The 23,406-nt window shown below is 49.5% G+C and overlaps 1 protein-coding gene and 1 long non-coding RNA gene across 2 annotated transcripts in view; one reads left to right on the top strand and one right to left on the bottom strand.

Moving 5' to 3' along the window:
• The window catches only part of PROM1 (prominin 1), a 105,454-nt gene extending 91,208 nt beyond the window's left edge, over positions 1–14,246 (bottom strand). Inside the window, exon 1 of the mRNA XM_045182695.3 lies at positions 14,122–14,246. The gene's annotated coding sequence lies outside the window, so the exon portion shown is untranslated. The remainder of the gene's footprint in view (positions 1–14,121) is intronic.
• LOC123478000 (uncharacterized) lies at positions 11,488–14,217 on the top strand. Its single transcript, XR_006653092.2, has 3 exons — positions 11,488–11,707; positions 12,880–13,040; positions 14,149–14,217. It is a non-coding gene; the product is annotated as an uncharacterized lncRNA (long non-coding RNA).
• Positions 14,247–23,406: the final 9,160 nt, after the last annotated feature.

Below are 23,406 nucleotides of genomic sequence, written 5' to 3'. Positions count from 1 at the left end.
CCCGCTTTCTACCTTGAACTGAGAATACTGTCTGGTAGGAAACATAAGATGTACAAGGAAAAGGGCCTTCAAGATGGGGGTACACAGTGGGTGCTCGATGTTGGTAGCATGGGTGGGTGGACGGATGAATGGCCGGAGCTTTGAATGATGGACAGGGACGTTAATTCGGTGGCTCTTTCACTTACTCTAGAATCCACCAAAACAGGCGCTGGGAACAGCATTGTTTGATTCACAGTTTACACTCAGCATGAATACACCTATTTCCAGGACAACAAATATGAGTTCAGGAAACTTCTGAAGTGACACCACAGGTGTGGCAAAGGTAGGTTTCTCAGCAGGCCTGATGTTCCTGCCTGGGACGCCGCTGCTGGTCAGGGGCCTCTGCTTGCACACCCCCAGAACCCCAGCCCTCCCGCTCAGAGGCAGCCCTCTCTGGGTGGGGCCCAGAGGTGAATTCTCCCTCCTGAGAGCAGCCAGCTCCGGCCTGCCTCAAATTCTGGTCCTGACCCTTTTCATCACTGTGCCTTTGGCTGCTTTATCTTGAGAATTATGCCTCACAGGGCTCATTTTTATTTCTAATAATGGTAACACCACCAGCAGTAGTAGTGGTGGTGAGCGCTTGCACTCAGGGAGTGTTCACTGTGAAGGAGGCGCTATGCTCAGCGCTTTAAGCGCACGATTTTGTGTCATCTTAGCAACAACAGCGGCATTTTCTCTCTCCTTCTTAAAGAGAAGGCTGAACTAATCTCAGTCCTGTGTCCAGGGTCACAGAACTAGTAGGTGAAGCACTGGTTTGAAACCCAGATCCGGCCTCCAGAGCCCCAGTCCATCAGTACACCCAAAGCTAAGGCACAACCTTCGCGGGTCCGTGCGCCCCAGTGGACAGTGCTGTGGGGCCCTGAATGCTTCAGCTGTCTTTATCCATTTTCTATACCCCCAACGCCTCCTCCACCTAGACCACCATAGGTGTTCAGTTGGTGGGTGAATAAATAATAAACACGGAACACAGTATTCAGCTCAGTTCTGAACAGCCTTAGGCAGACGGTGAAGGGACCTCATGATTTGTTCTGTTCACTGTGGCTCTGAGCCCTAACCCGGCAGTCCTGTCCTGTCATTTCAGCACTGCTGAATTTCTATGTGGCCCGTTATACACAAGGCCGGGGCGGGGGGGGGGATACTATTCCCATATACACACTCCGTCATTAGATGCAAAAAGTAGGTCTCCCTTTCTGAAATGGCTCCCCATTTTCCCAGCCCAGATGAAATCTAAACATGAGGTACCATCGCATCCTAGCAACAGACAATCATTCAGATTCTGTCACTAACTGCCAGTGTGGCCCTTGGTAAGTCACACGGTGGCTGATAAGTCACAAACCCCCAGGGCTTCACCTTCCTCACTGGCCACCTGGGGCTGGAGGCTACCATTTGGACAGCACGGATAGAGGACATTTCTGTCATCACAGAGAGGTCTATTGGGCAGTGCTGACTTCAACGGTGAACCATAGTGAAGAAAAATTACGACGTGACCAGGATGAGAAGATTGAGGTTCAACAAAGTTATCAGGGTTATGTGACATTCGAACTGAAGTGTTAGATGAGTTATTGTCAGGATAGCCAACTCTTGGCCATTCGAGAATCCGAGGTCTCCCACAAGGTGTTCCTTATGAAAAACTTTGGATATTTTTCTGAGTCACTAAGACTACCACAAAATAGGTTAGCAAGTGTATTACTCTACTTAACCTGACAATTTCTACCATGAACAGCTATTCTTAAACAAAAACAAAAACATGACCAATAAACATGGCAGCATTTTTCTCTTTAGAAAACAGGATTGTGTCAGCTGCCACTGGCCTGCCTTTTTAAGACTGAAAATGTGCAATATGTGTAAGAGACAGCCAACAAGAGAGGAGAAAACGGGAGAAGTGTGTGTGGAGAAGGAGAAAGAAAAAGAGAGAGATATTGTTCTAAATAGAAATTCTACTAGTTTTGCCCCGGCCAGAGTGGCTCAGTGGATTGAGTGCTGCCTGTGAACTAAAGTGTCACTGGTTCGATTCCCAGTCAGGGCACATACCCGGGTTGCATGCCAGGTCCCCAGTAGGGGGTGTGCGAGAGGCAACCACACACTGATGTTTCTCTCCCTTTCTCTCTCCCTCCCTTCCCCTCTGTCTAAAAATAAATAAATAAAATATTTTTTATAAAAGAAATTAAACTAGTTTTGAAGAGAATGGCATCCTGCAAGCCAGCATTCTCTTACAGATATTTTACCTCATGATGTCCTGTTCATTTTTCTCTCCCCTCCTTCCTTGCTTCTGGGCTTTGATCCCAAAAATAACATTTCTGATGTCTGACAACCAAAAACCAAGGAAACATTCTTTTTGTACTTTGAAAAACATCAGGTAAAATTTGTAAGTCATCCACCAAGCCCATTGCATATTAATTCAAAGGCAGAGAAGGAACACTTCAGTTCAGTTTGGACCAAAGGGAAGGAAGAAGGTGAGGGGTGGCCAGCCCGAGGCCAGGTGCCTCAGAGCTTGGATTCCGAGCAAGCGTGTACTCTGGGGAGAAGTTGGCGAACTCTGTCCCACTTTAATGGGGGTAGGTGTGGGGTAGTTTTACATTGTATGTGCTGAATCTGTCTTCAGGTAACCATTTCAAATAAATGCCTCATCTCCATGGCGTGCTTTCGTCTGGGTCTGTCCCTCTTCATTTTCCACATGCAGTGACTCAAATGGAGATTTAGAGTTTGTGTTCTGTAACCACATGGGAAAAAATGAGGGCAGCGGAAGAGCAGAGAATTATAAAGCATTAGGACACTCGCTCTCATTTTCTCAACAAAGGTGAGCTTCCTTCCACCAAAATGCTAGTGAGAGATTGCAGAAGAGAAGGAGGTAGGCGGGAAACTCCACCGTTTCTGATTCTTCAGATTTTCATTTTTGAAATCACATTCCATAAAAGGTTCACCCAGGAATTTGTACTTTGTACAACAGCAAAACTTACACCTTTGCTAAGCAGTATTTTACTCCTCTGGAAATAATTACTATTATTAGTTTCCCCTAAATAACCACTCATTTGCACTTCTCATCATTACCTGAAAGTACTTACAAGGCACCAGGGAGCCAGTCATATGTACTTAGTACCTACTGCAGATCACGAGCTGGATGGAGTCATTACCTACTGACTCAGAACTTACTTACTAAAAAAAATCTTTTTTCAGACACAGTCTTTCCTCTTTTTTACTATCCTTGCATATTTTCCTCATTGGGAGACTTTTTTTTTTAATATATTTATTGATGATGCTATTACAGTTGTCCCATTTCCCCCCCACTCCACTCCATCCTTACCTAAGAAAAAGAAGATCAAAAATAGGAACAGTAAAAATGACAGCAAACTCATTGGGAGACTTTTAAAAACAGCATTGTCTGCAAAATTCTCTTCTGCTTCATACTTTATCTCCCACTAAAGCTGTAATAAGATAGTTATTTTAACCTCAGGAAACTTTCTGCTAATTAAAACACTTTTTTTTCTTTTTCTTTTTCTTTTTGACAGACCAATTAAGGGGTTAAATAATAGGCTCATCCAACCTTGAGGGCATTATGCTAAGTGAAGTCAGCCTGAGAAAGACAAATATCATATGATCTCACTACTATGTGGAATCTAATAAAACCAAACTGGAGGAAGCAGAGATTAAATTTGTGGTTGCCAGGGGCTGGGGCTGGGGAGCCAGGGAAGTGGGTGAAGGTGGTCAGAAGGGACAAACTTCCAGTCATAAGGTAAATCAGTTCCGGGTTTGTGATGTACGTACGACATGACGACTACAGCCAACAATACTGTGTTGTATATTTGAAAGTTTCCAAGGGAGTGTATCTTAAAAGTTTTCATCACATAGAAGGAAAAATTTTACAACTGTGCACAGCGGTGGATGTTAACTAAACTTACTGCGGTGATCGTTTCACAATTATGTATACCTATATCCACGCATTGTGATTTATACTGTAAACTAATACAATGTTATATATTGGTTAGATCTCAATTACATTGGGAAACATAAAATAAAATAAAAGATGCATAATACAACATAAAAAAATTATAGCTCCACCCAGGTACTTATAAAGAACAGCTATTTTTTAAGGGATAGTGGGGAAAGCATGGGATGTGGAGGTTCGAAAAAACCTGAGAATGGGTCCTAGCTTTGCTACCCTATTCATTCATTCATTCACTCACTCATTCATTCATTCATTCACTTATACAGGCATTCAAGATGTTCTGTGAGCCAGGCGCAGATATGGCAGAGAACTACCCCCTTATAGAGGAGAACATGAAACATTAAAGCCACCAAATCAATACTTCCCCTCTCTGAACTTCAGTTTCCTCACACACAAAATAGAGATTTTGCAAAGATTAAATGATATGATACAGGTAATATCCCTGGTACACACACTTGACAATGAAGTAAATGGCAGCCATTATTTCTGTTCTTTCTTTTTTTCTGTCAAGCTGTCCTTCACCCTTATCTCCTCTTTTAACTTCATCCCACAAACATTACATAATATATCCCACGGATTTGCAAGGCTCCAGGCCAGAAAGGCCACAGGAGCTGGACATATTCTGATCTCTGTCCTTCAAAAGAAATTCTCCAAGACTTGGGGATGAACAAAGGAGAAGCCTGACTGTGTTTTCCATGGAGTGAGGGACATAATTGAACAGACCTTCTAGAAATTATTGGATTCCACAGAGATAGGTTTCTTTCACTGTATTTCTATTGACTAGGCTATAGCACAACTCTTAAGGATAGAAGTTACATTGTACAAAAACGATGCCAATGCCAATGAATGTTCTCCAGTAGAGATCACTTCATTTCTACCATGTAGAAATGTGATCCTAAACATACAATTTTGTTGCCCTATAGGATAGTGACAAGTTTTGCAACTATTAGCAAAAATTCATGTCAGCATTCCTGAGTGCCTACATAAATGTCTGTTCTTCAAAGGATCCTTTGAACCAATTGTAACATCTTACTAGCTCCCTCATTAACTAATGAACTGGGTAAAATCTTTGACATGTGTCACTATATATTTGCATGGAAATCATGTTTTTAATTTCTTGAAAATTATAACATAGAAGCCCTAATGGGGTTTATGATCTCTACGGAGACAAACAAATTTTAAACATTAATTATTTTTAATTAAAATGCAAATAAGCACTGGAAATAGGAAATGCATAGTTACCTCTAAACCTTTGAGTAGACTCTAATAATGTAATAACAGCCCCTTCGCTGGGACTGAGATTCTGTTGACTTTTTTTCCGATCCCCTCCCCACAGCCCCACTTAGAACAATCTGTGACCAGAGGCTGCATGATGAACAAAATGAACTAATGTGCAAAGCAGACAGACTCACAGTGACACAGCGTAGACTGACAGCCGTCCGGGGGGTTGGGCTTGATGGCAGTGTGGAGGGATTGAGCAAAAAAGAAAAAAAAGAGAGAGAAACTCACAGACACGGACAACAGTGTGGTCCTCACCGGGGTTTGGGGGCAGGGGAGTGGAAGGAGATGGAGGAGGGTAAAGGGGGGTAAATGGTGATGGAAGGAGACGTGACTGGGGAGGTGAACACACAACACAGTGTACAGATGATGTGTTGTAGAATCGCGCACCTGAAACCTGTATAATTTTGTTAACTACAGTCAACCCAATAAGTTCAATAAAAAGAAAATAAACAAACATAAATAAATAAAAGTTTAAACCCTGTTCTTCCCACCTATCAGCTGTGTGATCTTGAAGCAAACGTTCTATTCAACTCACAAAGTAGTCTGGTCAAGTGTTCACATTGGATGCCAGATCATGCACCTGGCTACAGTGCAGGGGGTGAACAAGACAGGAGCCAGCCTGCCCTTGGGCATTCCAGCATCCAGGGTGGGGCTAACAAAGAACAGGGATTCTCAAAGGTGGAGAATGCAGCCACATTGGAAGAGGGACCCTACAGAGGTACTCAGCACACCTGGCCTGGTTGATGGGGACAGGAGTGGCTTCCCTAAGAAAAGGTGTTTAAGGAGATGAAGGAAGACAAGGATTTGACTTAGCCAGGTGAACAGGTGGGACGGGGGCATTGCAGGTATCAGGAAAGATGCCCAAAAGCCAGGTAAGTACAGGAATGTGAGCCTCTTAAGGATTAGGTAGAGGGAAAGCCCAAGGCAATGGGGTAGCTGGGGATCTGGGGGAGGGAAGCCGACTCAGGCCCTGTGGGATCTTGTCTGGGAGCTCATGCTCGATTCTAAAGGTGAACAGCATTCGCACAAAGATTCAGGATGGTCGTGGTATGATCAGATTTTTGAAGTATGTTCCTGAGTCTTCATCTGTAAATGAGAAGTCATAATGTGCCCTCCACTCTCTCTCCTGCCTGCCTGGGGCCTAACTTTCCACACAGAGGCCAGAGCGATGCTTTCTCAATGGAAGCCAGAGCCTGTCTTTCCTTTGCTTAAAAACCCATGACGGTCCCCATCTCAACCCACACTTAGCATAACAGCCAAGGTACCCAGTGTGGCCCGTAATCATCTGCCATCCCTACCAGGGCCGAGCACATGTCCCCTCAGGCTGTGCCTGATTGTGCCCTTGGCCTGGGATCTCAGTCCCCGCCACGCACAGCTCTGGAGGCCACTCCTGACTACACCCCTAGCTGTCACTTGAGGTAGCCTGGCTTTTCCCTGGGTCACTTTCACCTGTCATCTCATGCTTATTCACCCAGTTTTTTCTTGCCTGCTCCCCCACTAGCAAATGAGCTCCCTGGGAGCACGGACTCAGTGTTTGTTTGCTGCCATCTCTCTAGGATCTGGCACAGTGTCCCCAGCCCATAATAGTTGTTGGGCAAATAGCTGAACAATACCTATTTCACCCGCATATTGAGAAGCTTGAATAATAGGATTACTGTATACATAGTGTTGGATGCAATAAGTACCAAGTAAGTGGAAGCTTCCTTTCGATCCCTTTCCCCCTTCTTCCAGACTCTCAATTAGAAGTCCCTCCCAGGGCACTATTCACCTCTAGGTCCCCAAATGCCCCACTAGGCCCTCTGCCCTGCCCGCCAGCACCCAGCTCTGTCCGCAACTAACCTTCTTGTTCTGCACTGCCTCGGAACTGGCTTGGCCGTGTCCCTGGAGGGAGAGATGGGGTGTGCCACAGTTACCATACATTGCGGCTGAGGACATTGGCTCTTAGCCATTGTCTGGCTGCTTGTGAACCCTGTGTGGCCAAGACCTGGGCGCAGCCAACATGCTGGGTGGCACTGAATGCCTGCCAGGGCATGTAGGGAATTGGGGCCATTTTACAGGGGCACAAGAAAACAAAACCCTTCCTTAAGACTTGACCGATGGTTTCTTTTCTCTTGACCTTGACCCAATCCAGTCACATGCCACTTAATGACAGGGATACGTTCTGAGAAGCAAGTCACTAGGCAGTGCCCTTATTGTGTGAACATCAGCGTGTGCACTTGCACAAACCTAGATGCCACAGCCTGTTGCACACCTAGGCCGAGAGGCACAGCCTATTGCTCCAGGCTACACGCCCGTGCGGCCTGTCAGCGCACTGAATGCTGTAGACAGCATAGCCCCATGGTAAGTACTCATTCATACACACACGGAAAAGGCGCAGTAAGAATGCAGTATCAAAGACTAAACACGGTGCACCAGCACAGGGCGCTGACCGTGAACCGAGCTCGCAGGGCTGGAAGGTGCTCTGGGTGAGGCCGGCAGTGAGGGGGAGTGATGTGGAGGCCAGGACATCAGCATGCACCACACAACCCCTCCCCCACTGCCTCCCAACACGGTCGGAAACAGAACACAGAAGCCATCAACGCTGCTCCCTGGACAGGCATGTGGGCGGGACTGATTGGAAATATCGAGAAGAAACTGGCTGGGTAAAGCGAGGGTCACCGTCACAGGGAGTCTGGAGGGAATGAAAGGTGGCCTGAGGACCAGTAGAAATCAGAAATGAAGTTGAGGCATACAGGGATAGGGGACTGTCACGTGTAGTTTTGGCTGTTGCAAGAGGATTCCTCCTGAACCAGGTAGCCTTCTATTTCTTACAGGAAATTCAGCTCCGTCACAGTCTGAAGGGACCACCGATGTACACGTGGTCTGTCACTGACCGAAACGCCATTAGGCAGCACGTGACGGTTTTCATCTAAGTGTCCCTGGCAGTGTGGACTTGGGATGGTGCAGAAAGCCTGCTGACCTCCCTTTTCCTGCAGCCTGATGGCAAGATTCGCAGAGCGTGCGCAGGTTGCAGCGGGAGGCAGAGGCAGGGTGCTGGGAAGGCTCCTTCCTCCTTAACTCTCACTCAGAACACACAGGGGTCTGAAAACATCAGGGGCATGCGGCAGCCTCCCTGAGAAGGCAGGGGTGTGAACTGCCAAGGGGTCTGTAAAATCCCCTCGTTCAGGGGTTTTGAACCTGAGGCTCCTGGATGGTTAAGGGGTTTGGAGCAGGGGGCTGCGCTTGCATGCAGGGGGCTGTGGGTCTCTGTGCAACTTTGGACAAAGGGTTTGTTGCTTTTTTTTCAGATTCTCAGAACCGACCTGCGTAAACAACTGACCTGTGTAAATGTGGGGCCTGGAGATGAGAAATGACTCACCCAGGATCACAGCGATCCAGCGGGGTGGCAGCTCAGCCTCCTGCCCCGCCCTTGACCTCCATCTGCCAGGTGATCAGCCCGTCTAGAACAAAACGTGGTCCATAACTAACAGCACACTCGGAAACAATAAAAACCAAGCTTAGAAGAAGCCAAACAAAGCAGAAGCAAACACGCCGACACACGTTAGCCCCCATTGTCTCCAGGCACAAGGGGACAAAAGTCTTTTACCTTTTTGTCCTTATAAATTTTTTTCTGTAATTCCAGATTTACTATTTAAAAAAAATCTGCTCCTCTATCATTAAAGGAAGAAAACCCTTTGAAGGAAAAAAAAATTACTGTAATTATGTAAAAGTATCTCCATCTAATCCCACTTTTAATATATTTTGGGGGGTGGGGGTGAAAGTTTTTCCATTGTTCAGGTTTATAAGTGATGCGTATTGGTACATGACTTTTCTGGAAAAAAAGCATGAAATCTTAAGAATGCATTAATTTTTCACTCTGAAAGTATGTAGTTTAAGGAGTTCACGGAAATGCTTTCAAGAACAATTTTCATGTCCTGATTAAGTTCCGTTAAATGGCAGAATGCATTATTTGGAAAGATGCTTTTAATGGGTAGTTTTTAAAATCTCATTTAAACTGTTGTAAAGTTTTATTTCTTCAGGAGCTGAGCCAAATTTTCCCTAAGAGACAGTTCCAGGGCAATTCTCTTACTCTTCTATTCTTAGCCTCAGTGGAGGTTTAAACACGTCCATTCTAAGCAGCAGCTTCAGCTGATGAGCTCAGTTGATAGCTACTGAACTTAGTAATTTTAAGATTTCCTAGAATAAATGTAATTGGCAGAGAAATACTTGCAATCAGCTCTTATTGTTGCTGTAAATCCCTCTCTCCCCCTTTTAAACCCCGGGTAAGCTGCACTGGCCTCTAAAAATTGTTAGTCAGGCATCACCGATTAATGGGATCTCATTGTGTCCCATGGTTCTGATTCATTTGAGGCAGATGTCTGTGTAGTTCAGAGACGCCTCAAACAAAAAGAACATATGAAGTTCTTCTTCCCCCCGAGGGGAAAGGACACACTATTTTAATTAACCCTTTGGTGTGTTAGAATCAGGGTTTACAGATCCATGCCTGTCGATATCCAGCTGTATCACCTTCCAGAATTCCATACTGAATTTATAGACATGAAAATAATTTAACTGAATATAAGCCATTTAACTGATTATAAGCCATTTAGTCTTTAAATATGTACCGTAAGTCTGACTTCAAACCCTGGTTCTGCTTCTAGCTAGCTGTGTGACCCTGGCAGCCCCCACAGCCTCTCTGAGCCTCATTTATAAAACAGGGAGGGTAATACACACCCTATAAGATTCGTGTTTTTCTGGGAATAAGGGTTTGGGGAGACAAAGCACGTGCTTGCATCATTAGCGCAGTGTGCCCATTTCAGATCATTTCTTTTGTCCCAGAAAAGCCCAGAGACGGGGTTAAGTCACATGGGTGGTCACACCTGCTTCACCAGCATCCTCATCCAATCCTCACCTTGATTCTCCTGTACTGGCAACGGGGAGGGGCCTCTCCACCCTGGGGGGCCTTCCCAGGGTGGGGGCAGGTTTCCCTGTGTCATCACACCTCTGGCATCACAAGGCCCCACCTGTTCTTCCTGCCCTCTGACCTCACCCTAAACACAGACCCCTCCCTCAGTTTGGCCCAGCTCAGCTGAGTCCCAGCTGGTCTGTTTAGTAAGATTTTACAGGGGGTCTTGGAAGCACCAAAGGGACATAAACAGATTAACTGACAACTATCACCAACATGGCTGCTCTCAGAACCCTCGAGGCCACCCAAGATTGCCTTCTGCCTGGCTCAGCTTCCTCTGGGCGGTGGCCACTGCCTAAAACACTTATCCCCTCCCTACCCCTGGGGTCCAGGTCCCCACAGAGGGGCCCACAGATAGGAAAGTGGCAACTCCTCACCAGTTTGGGGTCCACCTTCCAAACTACTTCCTGTCCCAGCATCCTCCTCTTCCTGCCTGGTTGACATCAGGGATGTCCACTCCTATGGGAGACTCTGTCCAGCATCCCGGGGCATCGGAGCCCCCTGTAGTCATATCAGAGCACTGTCCTCTCAATGTCATTCAAAGGGCACAGATGCTGCTGTGGGAGGGTTCCTCACAGCCACACCTGGCTTATCTGGACTAGGTCTGACCCTGCCCCCAAAGCTCATCTCTGCTCACCGCTGCAGCAGGGGGCTGGGAGACTGGCAAGGCTGCTTTCTGACCCCGCCCGCCCCCACCTGCCTGCTGAGCCCTCCCAGGGCAGAAGCTGGTGTTTGGCTCAAGGGGCACGGTGGGCTCACTGGGGATGTCCTGAAGACCTAGTAGTCCCAGGAGGGGGACTTGGCTGCTTTGCCTATCATGCCTTGGGCTAAGGAACTATTGCCCTGTTTATAAAATAGATACTAAAGCAAATGGCGCAGAGCAGTTGTCTAAATTCAAAAGGGACAGAAAAGAAGCAGAGCCTGGATGGGCTGCCAGGAAGACAGGCCATGAGAGGACATGCCACGTGACAGAGGACAAATAGTGAGTATATGTAAACTTGATAGATATAAGTCAAGATTATACTATATCCCAGACACAAAGTGTGCAGTTCGTTTTCTTGATTCCCAAGGCTATCGGACCTTGGCCAAGTGTTAATGCTGAGGAGTGGGGGTGGGGCATTGGCAGGCCCACTGGCCTGACTCTGGGCCGGGATTTGGCTACCACTCCAGACTGCTTGTTAAGTAAAGAGGCCTGAAGCTCAGGGCAGAATAAACAGGTCTAGAAGAACTCACTGAACCAGGTTTCTGAACCACTGTGACATTTGATGCTGAGCTCTTGGCCCAGGACCATGACAGAGGGTACAGTGTGAGCCTCAGGAATATGCTGGGGAACCACCCAACAAGAATCCTACAAGAGTTGCTTCTCCTGCCCAGGGAAGATGAGGACAACAGAAATGTCCCCAAGAGGAAGGCTGCCCCTGCCTCCAGGAGAGTAAAGGGAACTGATCTGTGAACACTTCCTTCCCCCCATCTCCTGTCGCCATCACGGCCACCTTGTGGTGAGTTGAATTGGGTCCCTACCCCACCCCACCCCAAAATTCACGTTGAAGTTCTAACCCCTGGTAATGTACCATATTTAGAGATAGGTCATTACAGAGGGAATTAGGCAAGAATAGGCCATTAAAGTGGGCCCTAATCCAGGAGGCCTGGTGTCCTTACTGAAAGGGGACACTTAGAGTCAGAGGCAGACACACACTGAGGAAAGACAACGTAAAAAAGACACGGAGAAGGTGACCATCTGCAAGCCAAGGAGACAGGCCTTGGACTGATCCTTCCCTCAGCCCTTGGAAGGAACCAACCCTAACAACACCTCAGCGTTGGGCTTTTAGCCTCCAGAACTGTGAGGCTAAATAAATTTCTGTCATCAAAGCCACCCAGTGTGTGGCACTTTGTTACAGCAGCTCTAGCAAATGAATCCACACCCCACGAGAGGAAACAGGCTCAGAGAGGCTGCCTGTCCCTCTCAGGGCCCCATATCTGTGAAGGGGCAGGGATTTTGGCTTCCGAGCCCTTTCCCGCTGCACTGAACTGTTTCTCCCCGGGCAGTGGGAGCCCGAGGAGCCCTGGGGTTCCTCCACACCCAGAACAGCCTGCACCCTCGGGCTACTATAGGCAGAGAAGGGTGTGTGCATGTGTGATTTGGATGGCCCGCTGCCCTTCTGTGGTTAGGTAGCCACCGTGCCAATTAGCTCCCTGGGCCCACACACGGGACAAAACACCTCCTTTTCCTCCTCTGATCTGATTCCTGGCATCCGGGAGGAACAAAGGCCCGGAACACATGCTCTTATTTACATCGAAAGTCAGCAAAAGACTTGTTGGGAGGTTCTAGCTCTTTAAATCCAGGGCGCTTAACCCTGGGAAAATAAATAAGGTGGCTGCAGGAGATTTCTATGAGTGAAAACGCTTGGCTCTTGGTGGCTGCCACCTTTCCCACGCTGGTGTCATCACAGCTGGGATCTGGGTTTAACTGGCCCCCTCCAAGGGGCCTGCTGGGTTACCTCTGCTCGCCCTCCCAGACCCTCTGTAACTCAGGGCTGCGGGGTCGCTCTTATTTCCTCCTTTTACAGCCAAGGAAACCCAAGCTCAAGGAAGCAGAGGAGGGAGCCAGAGTCACCCAGCTCTTTAGTGGCAGAGCTGAGATTCAAACAGACCTTCTGTTTTCTCTCCATAGAGTTCTTCCTGAGAAGGTACCAAGCGTTGCCAGTAGGAAGGAAGGAGGAGCGGAATGAAAACCGGGGCCGGCCTTCCTTTCTACACCACGTGGAGCTGGCCTCTGACCTCTCTCTCAGCAGCCCGGTTTCCCCCAAAGTGTGGCTGAAATCAGCAATCAGGGTGGGTCCCCAACTGAGGTCTCCAGGCCACAACGCAGGTCCAGCGTGACCACCACAGCCCAGCACCTTGCGCGGATTCTCCCCAGGGAGAGCAGAGCAGGGAGAAAATCCCAGACCATGAGATTGCTGGGGACTTCCCAGTTCTGCCACCTCATTTCCATCTTGTAAACCCCATGAGATCAGCTTTCCAATTTTATGCCCAGGGAGACACAGGGGACAGATTCAAAGGATGGAGGGGCCTTAACAGAGAAAATAATTCACCTTGAACGACCCCATCACACCGTTCAGAAAAGGGCACGTGGTTCACTTACTGGCCACACTCCCGGGCTCTGCTGGGCCCTGGTCGGGGCTTGGGTGGGAGAGCCCGCAGCAGAACGAATCCGGTGGCATTGTGGTGTAGAGCGTAGTGGGGGACACCCGCTTGTCATCCAGAAAAGTCCCTCACGGCTCCAAGGGCCTGACAAATATCTCCTCCTCCTTGGGGGCGGTGGGGCCCACCGTGGGGGTCCGGCCCCTCCTGAGGGGTCCCAAAAAGCATCAGGGGGAGGAGTCCTCCAGTGGAGCTCCTGCAGAGAGGAGGAGAGGAGGGGGGATGGAGCCGATCAACAGGAGTAACCTGGGGGGACAGCCCTGTTCTCTCTCTCTTTTTTAAACTTAAGTAAATTCACATAACACAAAGTTACCCTGAAATTAACCATCTCAAAATGAGCAATTCACTAGCATGTAGTACATCCACAGTGTTGCGCAATTACCACCTCTGTCCAGTTCCAAAGCACCTTTACTACCCCAAAGCAAGCCCTGTTCCCATTAAGCTGTTGTTCCGAATTTGCCATCTTCCCCCCTTCCGCCAAGCCCCTGGCATCCACCACTCTGCAACTGTCTCCCTGGATTCTGAGGGCCTGGGTGTGCTAGGTCATTATCATTGCTGCGTTTTACAGAGAAGGAAGCAGAGGTACTGAGAAGTGAAGTGTGTCCAGGGTCACACAGATAGGGGGACAGGGCTGCTTGTCTCGGCAGGCCTGGTAAGTGTCTCCAACCTGCCCCTAATCTGGGATCTAGAATCACGTGGCCAGGGCCCTCACCTGCATGCTTCTGATTCTGCCTTCCAGGTTGCCCAGGGCTGCTGTGTGCTTCCTCCCTTGGTCGCTGCTCCGATCATCGCCTTGCTGACAGTGCAGAGCTCACGAAGGCCTTCCAAAAGGAGAGCAGGGCAAAAGCGCTGCAGAAGCAGCCATGCTGGCCCCAGGGTTTCTGCTGCCGGCGCTGCTCAGAGACTGCACAGGGCCCTCGGGTGGTGCCTCGCCAGGATACCCTGTCTACAGCAGGCACGGAGCCAGACACCTGGTCTAGCCTTACACACGCCATCTCAACTCCTAAACAAGGGCACATGCCTCAGGACTGATAAAGCAAGGAAGACCTCCCGGGCCTGGCTTCTCCCCGTCCAACCATGCTGCCAGCTCACCACAGTCAGTATTTGATCTTGTTACCAAAACAATTCGATGGGCCCATAGAGCTTGCTGTGAGATTCCACAGGAGGGCTGCGAGGCCACGGCCTTTTCCCAGGATGCTAATTAAAACCACAGCCCAACCCATACATCATAAATAATTCAGCATGGAGAACCACAGGGACCCAGGGTTCCCACTGCTGCTCAGGTCCCTCCACAGCATGCTTGTTCTTGCTATTCTCAGTCTTTCTGGCAATCTCCCAGAGATAGGCTACTTCCCAGCAGGAGCTGCTTCCTCATTGCTGGGAAACCTGGGACTACGGGACCACATGGTTGCCTTGGCCTGGCAGCCCACGGGACGTGGGGCTGCCCACTGACCAAGGCGCATCTGGGGCTGCTTGCTGCTTGGCTGGCCTGCAGGTGAGGCCAGATAGCTTGTCAATTGGGAGTTGGGTCTGAAAGCAGGATGCCCCTCCCCTCAATCAAGCTCCAAATGTCCTCCAGCTGGGGGCTTGGCCTGGACTCAGGTGGGCCTTCTGGTTTCTAAGTGGTCCTTACTCATGAATCTGGAAATTACTATGCCTTGGAACCTATCCCTTGAGAATGTCAGGCACCCAATAGGTGATGGAGCAACTAAGCACGTGTCACACTATTATGATGTGCTGCCCTGAAAAGGGAACGTTTTTTGTATGTGGGTGTGGCCTTGATGATGGGAAAGGCTTGGAGTGCCCACACCAGATAGACCTGTGGGGCATGTGTTTCCTTTGGTGGCCTCTGGCCACCCAACCTCTTTCCTTGACCCTTCTGAGCTAGCTAACCAAAAACTCATCTGGTGCACCTCGAGAAATCTCTGTCATTCATGACCCATGGATGAAGTTCCCAAGACGTGGAGAAGGTCCTCAGCACTTGGACTTCACTTTGATTGAGGGATCAGAGTACAAAGCAACATAACTGCTCTGTATTCCAACTGCCCTCCTATTACACGTGCGGCAGACCTTCCCGGTTGTACTCCTCAGCCTTCCCTCCCCTTCTCCCCTGCTGGCAATGCTCTGGCCTGGTCTGGGTAGTCGCTCTCCCATGTGCTCAGGGGAGCTAGCTCCTCTGCAGTCACAGGTGATGAAGGTGTCTTAGCCTAAGCCATTAATGGTCACTTTATTCCCGTGACCACGATTATGTCCTTTATGGGACTTGGGGGAAAGGCTTTTCTCCCTGAATATGAGGAGAAATTGCCCCTCCATTCCTGGGCGTGATTCTATGCAGGTATGCTATATGTTCAGCTGGAGGCTGAGGCTGCCATCTTGCAACCAGGAAATAAACCCCAACACAAACTCCAGTAAACCATGAAGCAGTGTAGAAAGCACCCGGATCCTTGATAACATTAAACCACCTGCTGCTAGCTACCTTTGTACCGTTTGTTATATGAGATAAGAAACCCTTTATTGCTCAAGTCATTTATTTCCAGACTTCAGTGTACATAAGGATCACCCAGGGCACTTGTTCTAACACAGGGATTTGAACTCAGCAGGGCTGAAGGGAGGCCCATGAATCTGTGTTCCTAACAGACTTCCAGATGATGCTGATGTTGGTCCGTGGACCACACCTTTGAGTAGCCATGGCTTACATTAACTCAGGTTGCATGCTCTATTTTCTGCAACCAAAAGTACCCTAGCTCATTAAGTGCCTTTGGGGGGTGCATGACAAAGAATAATTTTACTTAATACTCACAAAGCTCTTATGCAATATTGGTTCATTTGATCCTCACAACAGGCAAATGAGGAAACTGAGAAAATTACACTTATCAGAACCCTTTTGTTTGCAAGTGACAGAAACCTGGCTCCAAAGGAGTTTCAGCACAAAAGAAAAGTTGGTGACTTAGGTGTTCAGAAAGAATGGGGGCCAATGCAGGCACAGCTGAATCCAGTGACTCAAATCACGTTACTAGGGCTTTGTTCCTATTTTCTCCCCGATTTTCTTCCAGTAGCAGAGAACCTGACAAGCTCCAGGCTCCCACCTGGTCACACTGGTTTGGGGCCCTCGAGGACAGTGTTTCTCTTGCCCAATGTCCACATATGAAACCCCCGAACCACTTACAGGGAGGTCAGTTGGAAAAAGTGAGAACAGTTAGAGAGCGACTACAATGGCCAGGCATGAGACCACGTGGCTCCTGTTAGGATGCAAGGCATGGAAGTTTTAAAAAACAGTTGGATGTGTTTAAACACCTTTGTAAGATTTTTACTTGAATATATTTAAACATCAGAAAAAAACTTTATCAGAATTCTTGTTGCAGGCCTTGACCCTGAAAGTGTGATCCTGATGGTTGTAGTTTTCTCTGATCCTACAGCTCGTGAATGTTAGTCGTGGCCTCCCCCACTGGGAAGCATTTCATTCACTCATTCCCTCCACACCTAGTTGCTGGCTGGGGAGTGTCACTGATAACCCCGAGTCTGTCCTAGTTAGGAGACAGGATCTAGTTAGGAGATAATTGGACCAGGTGGTCTCATGGCAGAAAGAACCATCTCATCACACGCTCCTAAAACTTCATTCTGTGATTGTACTACTCAGCACTGCCTGGGCTTTGACCAAAGGCTGATTTTACCATCTGCCAATTTAGAATTTGGCCAGTGCATACTGAGTACACTTCCAGAATGTACTCAATACACATGAGCACACACACACATACATTCAAGCACAAGTGTACACCCCCCCCCTTGTTATCTCAATGTTTCCAAGCCTCCACCAGGCTACAGTGTGATTATACTGACAATAATCTTTATGGCTGGCTATTAGTTTCAGGCCTTTCCTGTCCCCCAAAGTGTATTAACTGGATTAAAATGGATCTCAAATACAGCTTACAAACTATTTTCAGGTCCCCAGTACTCCCCTCTGGGCCGTAGGCCTTGGATCTGACTTGTTTTGCCAAAATCCCACCTTCTCTTTCTAGCCCTCTTACAACATCCCCCAGCACTTCCGGTGGCTGTGCAAATTCATCCATCTCTTGGTTCATGGAAAGGCAAGAAAGTCACAACTAGAGTGTGCCTGCAATGCCTGGGGCGCATGTCACATCTGGGTCCTTTAGGCCTGAGGATTAGTTCCTAACATGCATTGACGGTGGCTTAACCAAGACAGATGGTTCTCTCTCTCTCCTGGTGGAGTCTGGAGGAGGACTGCTCAGGTAGAGTGAGGACTCGATGGCCCTCATAGCCTAGGCTCTTTCTAGCTCTTGCTTTTCCCATCCTAATATACACCTGATGCAAGAAGGCTGTTGGAGCTCCAATATGTGACATATGAATTGGAGGCCAGAAGGGGGGACAATGGAAGAAGCAAAAGGGTACACTTCCTGTTTTGCCACACACCGGGGAAGTCCACGCAAGACTGTTGTTTGTGTGACTGTGACAGAGACGCCATTTGCCCACTAACACTAGCTCCTTAGGGACAGAACATCCCATCTTTAGCTGGGGTCATCTCTGGGTGGGATAATGACTGTCTCCTGCAGTTCAGATTATCTGGATGATGGAAAGGAAACAATGTCCTCCCCAACTTCGAAGGGGCCATGCCCTTCTTCCTGCTCCCCCTCCTGCTGGCTGGAAGGTAGAATTGCTGGAGTGCAGAAGGCAGGTTGGAAGCCACACTCCGAAGAGTGAAACGACGAGAGAAGGAGCCTACGTCCTTGAAAGTCCTGGGCTGGCTACTGGAGACCTGCTTTGCATCCATGTGGACTGTGTGGCCAGAGACCCAGAAATGTCTCTTTGATTATTTTGAACATTGTTACAGCAGATGAATAAATATAACTAATACACAGGTGGTCACCTATCCTGGGCAGTGATTCTAAACTGGAAGTTTGGGGGCTGGAACTTCAGAGAGTCAACATCCGTTTCGGGGATCTTAATAGAAGCTCTAGAGAGCTTTCACTAACTTACATGAGTTTCCACCCCAGCCCTCTGCCCAGAGATTCTGACACCGCCCCCTCCCCCTGTTGCAAATAACTATAGGAATGATGTCACTGATGGACACGTACTAGGTATGATAACAATATGAAAGCAGGAAAATTGAGACCCGTTAAGCTAGAAGGCTGATGGTCACATGGGCAGAATCAGGAGAGCAAGAGGAGAGGTGGCCTGAGCTGATGGCGTCAGGCTCAGACCCGCCGTGGCAGCCATGTGGTGATGCCAGTAAGGGCTGCTGCATTGGAAGCTTCTGCCCACAAGTCCTGCTGGAAGTCTCGAGAGAGAACTGGTGCACCTGGAGAGGAAACACCAGAAGGAACTCAGCCTGGGGCTACATCCAGGGTTGAAGGGCAGAGAGGAAGTAGAGCAGATGGAGCCAACGGAAGATAGAAAGAAGCAGCAGTTGGAGCAGAGGGGCAAACCAGGGCAGAGCAGGATGGCGGGGGCCAGCGTGGGAAAGAGAAATGAAGTGGAGGCACCAAGAGCTCAAAGGCAGCATGACTGACCACAGCAGAGCAGGCGAGTGGGTGCGGGGACTAGAAAGCCTTTGGTGACCACAGAGGGTGTTGCTCTGGGGCATTCTTACAAGTGGGACAGGTGGTACTTTCATTCTAAGTCAAATAAACACTGAAAAACTAAGAGGCAGCTGTGAAAATAACTTCGATGGATCAGATCATTTGCTAGTAAAAACAAAGGTTATAATCAGCCCCTGCATTTCCATGGTGTTCAACACCTTCGACAGGTTACATCATTTGCAAAGCCTAGTACAAAACCAAACGTGGGTCTCCTGTTCAAAAATTATTAGGAATTTCAAGATGGTGACAGGAGGGCGTTACAACAAGGGCGGGGTCCAGGGCACCTGCACAGGTGATGTGTCCGTGAATCCGGCCTACTTCTAAGCAGTCTCCTTCTGTGATTTAATTTCACAGCAGTTTTTGAGATGGTCTGACTGCTCAGCTCATTTGGAGTGAGTAGCTTTTTCTGGCTGCTCTGCGTCAGAACATCCCCTCCAATTTGGGGACTGGAGGTATGTCCCATTGTATCCATCCAGATGGGGGCATGGTCCCCTCCACCACAAAAATTCTTCCAGCCCCTAGGAAACCATGTGATCCAGACTCAACCAATCAGATGCTCCCTACCAGGATTTCGAGTCTGGAGTGGGTGATGCAAAGATGCAGGGTCCTTAGAGACCCCTCCCTGTGTTGGTGGGAGAAACAAGAGCCAGTGCCGGAGGTGGGGGTGCGGGAGGAGCATCTGTGAGCATCCGGGGGAACCAGCAGTGGGGGCCCATCCCACCATTGCTCGGGACCTGCTCTGGCGTTCCCCACCGCTGAGACCTCCTTTGTGTGATCCTTTCTCCAAATGTCAGTTCTGCGGGGCCCCCAGGCTGCCCTTAGGTTCCATACTCATTGGAAGGACTCAGAGCCCAGAAAAGCTGTCATACTCGCAGTTGTGGTTTATCACAGCAAAAGCTCACAGATTATAATCAGCAACAAGAAGAGGGGCAGCGGGAAGGGGCCGGGACAGCTCCAGGCAGCAGCTTCTGCTGTCCTCTCCCGGCGGAGTCACGGATGGCGCTCTCATCTCCCAGACCATGTGTGACAGTACACGCTGAGTGTGGCCAACCAAAGGCACTCGCCCGAGCCTTGGTGGCAGAGTTTTTATGGGGGTCGGCCACATGGACACAGCTGATGACCCACATGGCTGACTTTACTAGCCCCTCATCTGGAGGGTGGGCTGCTGATGCTTGGCACAAGGCCCCCACCCTAGACCACTTAGTTAGGGTAGACCATCTGCCATAGCCCCAAACCACCCCAGGTGAAAAAGCCTCTCCTATTGGGACTTAAGGTTAGCTCCCAGGACCAGAGGCAAAGGCCATACCTTTCTTTGGTCAACGTTAATCCTTTACTGCACACCAAGCCTCCTTCTGCAGCTTTTCCACCCATTTCCCCAGTGCCCCGCACCCTTTTTTAGGAAGTTTTCAAACAGCCCTGCTGCCTGGATGCCTCCGGAGGCACGCACGGTGGATTCTGTGAGCTCCAGTTCCCAAATGAGTCCGCTGAGGCAGAGAGCACTAGGCACTTCCCCATGGTCCCACAGACCATTCTGCTGCTCACAGGCCCTGGGACCTGCCCCAATGACCCAGAGGCCCAGGGCAATCATCACTCCATGGGCAGCAGCTGCCCAAGTAGAATCAGTCACTGGAAAGGTCAGAAGATTGAGGCCAGCTGAACTACAATTCAAATATTTGCAGGTCTGAATTCTTTTAACACCCATGTAAGTCTGCTGAAATTAACCAAGACTGGGCCATCCAACAGTGTTCTCAGGAGAATACAGAGGCAGAGCCCGTGGATAAATTTCTGTAGATCTTTACTAGTTTCCCAAGATACCCCCCATTCTCTGTGTTGGGGAAGCCAGCCAGACTTCCTAGGAGAAATGGCAACACCACGGGGCTTCCCTGCATCCACTCAATGGGAAACGAGCCTTCAGCACTGAGGTGACTTCCTAAGCCACTTGTCCCCCACCCTGACCTAGAGATAATGTCCTTGGAGACACACAATTTTGTCTCCCAGCCAGGGGACAATTCACCCAGCCCTATGCCAGCTGGTCCCATCTGCTGCAGGGAGCCCAGGGAGGGAGTGATTGCTAGGTAACCACAAGGCCCCGAGGGTGGACAGGCGCAGACACACAGCAGCTGCCACCGCTGGGCACAGCGCCTGTGCCCCACTCTGGAGGAAGTCCCGGGGCCCTCCACCAGCTGAGGCCTCTGATCTGGGGCCTGCAGAGAGCTGCTTGGAAAATCTTCTTGGTCTCAGCAGTGCTCTTGTTAAATCCCAGAGACCCCAATGGACCTAGGGGACCATATCTTCCAGCCGGGAGACTGAGGCCAGGAGTAGGAACTGATACTTAGAGCACAGCTGGGACTTACATTCAGTGGTCCTGACACCTACTCCTCCTTTAGGGGTGACTTCTGGATGCAGTGGGCTCTCCAGGATCCTACAGAAGGGAGCCGAACATTGCTGCCGTGGATGATACGTTCATTCCTGCATGCATGCATTCATTCATCCCTCATTCATTCACTCACTTAGCAAACAACTGAATGTCTACTGTATTAGTTTCTCAGGGGTACCTAACAAACTACTGAAAACTTGTAGCTTAAAATAACAGAACTTTATTCTTGTGCAGTTCTGCAGGCAAAAAGACCAAATTCAACGTGTTGACAAGCCTGTGTTCCTTCCCAAGGATCTTGAGAAGGTTTTTCCCCTACCTCTTCCAGCTTCCGTGGCTGCAGGCCTTCCTTGGCTTGTGGCTGCCTTACTCCATGCTGCCTCTGTCTTCACATTGTCTTCTCCCTTCTCTTCTCTTGTAAGGATACTTGTCATTGTTTTTATGGCTCACCCTAATCAGGATGACCTCATTAGAAGATCCTTAGTTATATCTGCAAACACCTTTTCCCCAAATAAGGCCTTGCACAGGTTCTGGTGGACATGCCTTTTATGGGTCACCACTCAACCCGCCACACCTACCACATGCCAGGCTCTGCTGTAAATCCCAGATGTCGCAGGAAACACGCAGGCAGACAGGGCCCAGCTTCACAGAGAGGTAAACAAACAAACTGTAATTTACTACAACTTCAGGTAGGGAGAACGGCTCTGCAGCACGCTGAGGAAGGGCAGAGGGCAGAGAGCAGAGAGCATCTGGGCAGGGGTGTGCTCCTTGGGATTAAGTAGTCAGAGAAGCCCCCTTGGAGGACACAATTGCATGAGGGGGTCGTCACTGCCTATGTCACTCACACCTGCCCCAATCCCCATCCCTCCAAGGTCAGGGAGGGATGTGACACAGAACCTCAGAGAGAGTAGCGACTTGGTGCTTGCGCCTGAAAGCATGCTTGGGAGGAGTGCAGCCTTCCCTGAAGCCTTGAGCTGCTAATGTAGCCGAAGAGGAAGCAGTCGAACGCTGGCAGTGCCAGGGCTGGCACTGGGACTTTCCAGACTGCCATGTACTGAGTGCTCGCTAGGGACCAGCAATGGCCTTGGTCTTCCAGGACGCTAGGTGAGACTTGTCCAGTGAGATTGCCTGCATCTCCCAAACCGACGACAGTGGGTTCTCCCACGTTCCCAAAGAGGCGGTGGCTACCCTGACAGTAACGCTCAAATCTGCAGGAACCTGGACCCCAGCTCCCCACTCCTGTGACTCAGCGGAGACGGAGCAGAGGAGGCTATCCTTCCAAGCAGACTGGCAGATGGAGAGAACGTTATAGCGTTTCTCCTCCTCTGAGGGGGAAGAGAGAAAAGTAAATTCCTCAACCTAAGTGAGGGGAGGGGCAGGAGGAGAGACCCTGGGAGGGGTGGTGAAGGCAAGTAGGGCAGTTGGGTGTCTGCCTCAGCAAGGCACGTCTCCCGAGCTGCCGCAGGGCGGGCAGGCCAGGGCCACCGCAGGACCAGGACAGAGTGTGGCGACCACCCCGAGTGAGGGCTTGAACCCATTCCCGAATGGGGGAGGCCATGGGCAAGTGGCGTCCCCTTTTCTGGAGCTGTCTGGGTGACACGGAGGGGTGAGGGCAGCAAGGGGAGCGGCCGGTGTCCCCTGTGGCTGCCTGGGCCAAGGGTGTGTGAGTTTTCTTGTGGGCCGAGGGAATCCAAGGAGATATCCTGCCCGAGAGGGCTGCTTGCCAGGCAAAGGGACCTCCAGGGTCAACCCTCTGGTGGGAGATGAAGAGATGAGAAGGAGCCGAGGGAGGTCAGGTCTCAGGGCGTGGCAGGGTGGGCGTGAGCGGAGGGGGATAGCTCTGAAGAACCACAAGAGCAGCCCATCAGAGAAGAGTAGAAAAGGGGGCTCTCACGGGTGAATCGTGTCTTCACAAAAGATCTGCTGAAGCCCTAACCCCTGTCCCTGTAAATGTGACCATATTTGGGCATGGGGGTGTGCTTAATGTAATTGGTTCAGATGAGGCCATGCTGGAGTCATGTGTACTGTG

The sequence above is a fragment of the Desmodus rotundus genome, chromosome 4, assembly GCF_022682495.2.
Source record: "Desmodus rotundus isolate HL8 chromosome 4, HLdesRot8A.1, whole genome shotgun sequence".
NCBI lineage: Eukaryota > Metazoa > Chordata > Mammalia > Chiroptera > Phyllostomidae > Desmodus > Desmodus rotundus.
Note: the sequence above shows the minus strand (reverse complement) of the source record. Positions and strands in the feature narration are given on the sequence as shown.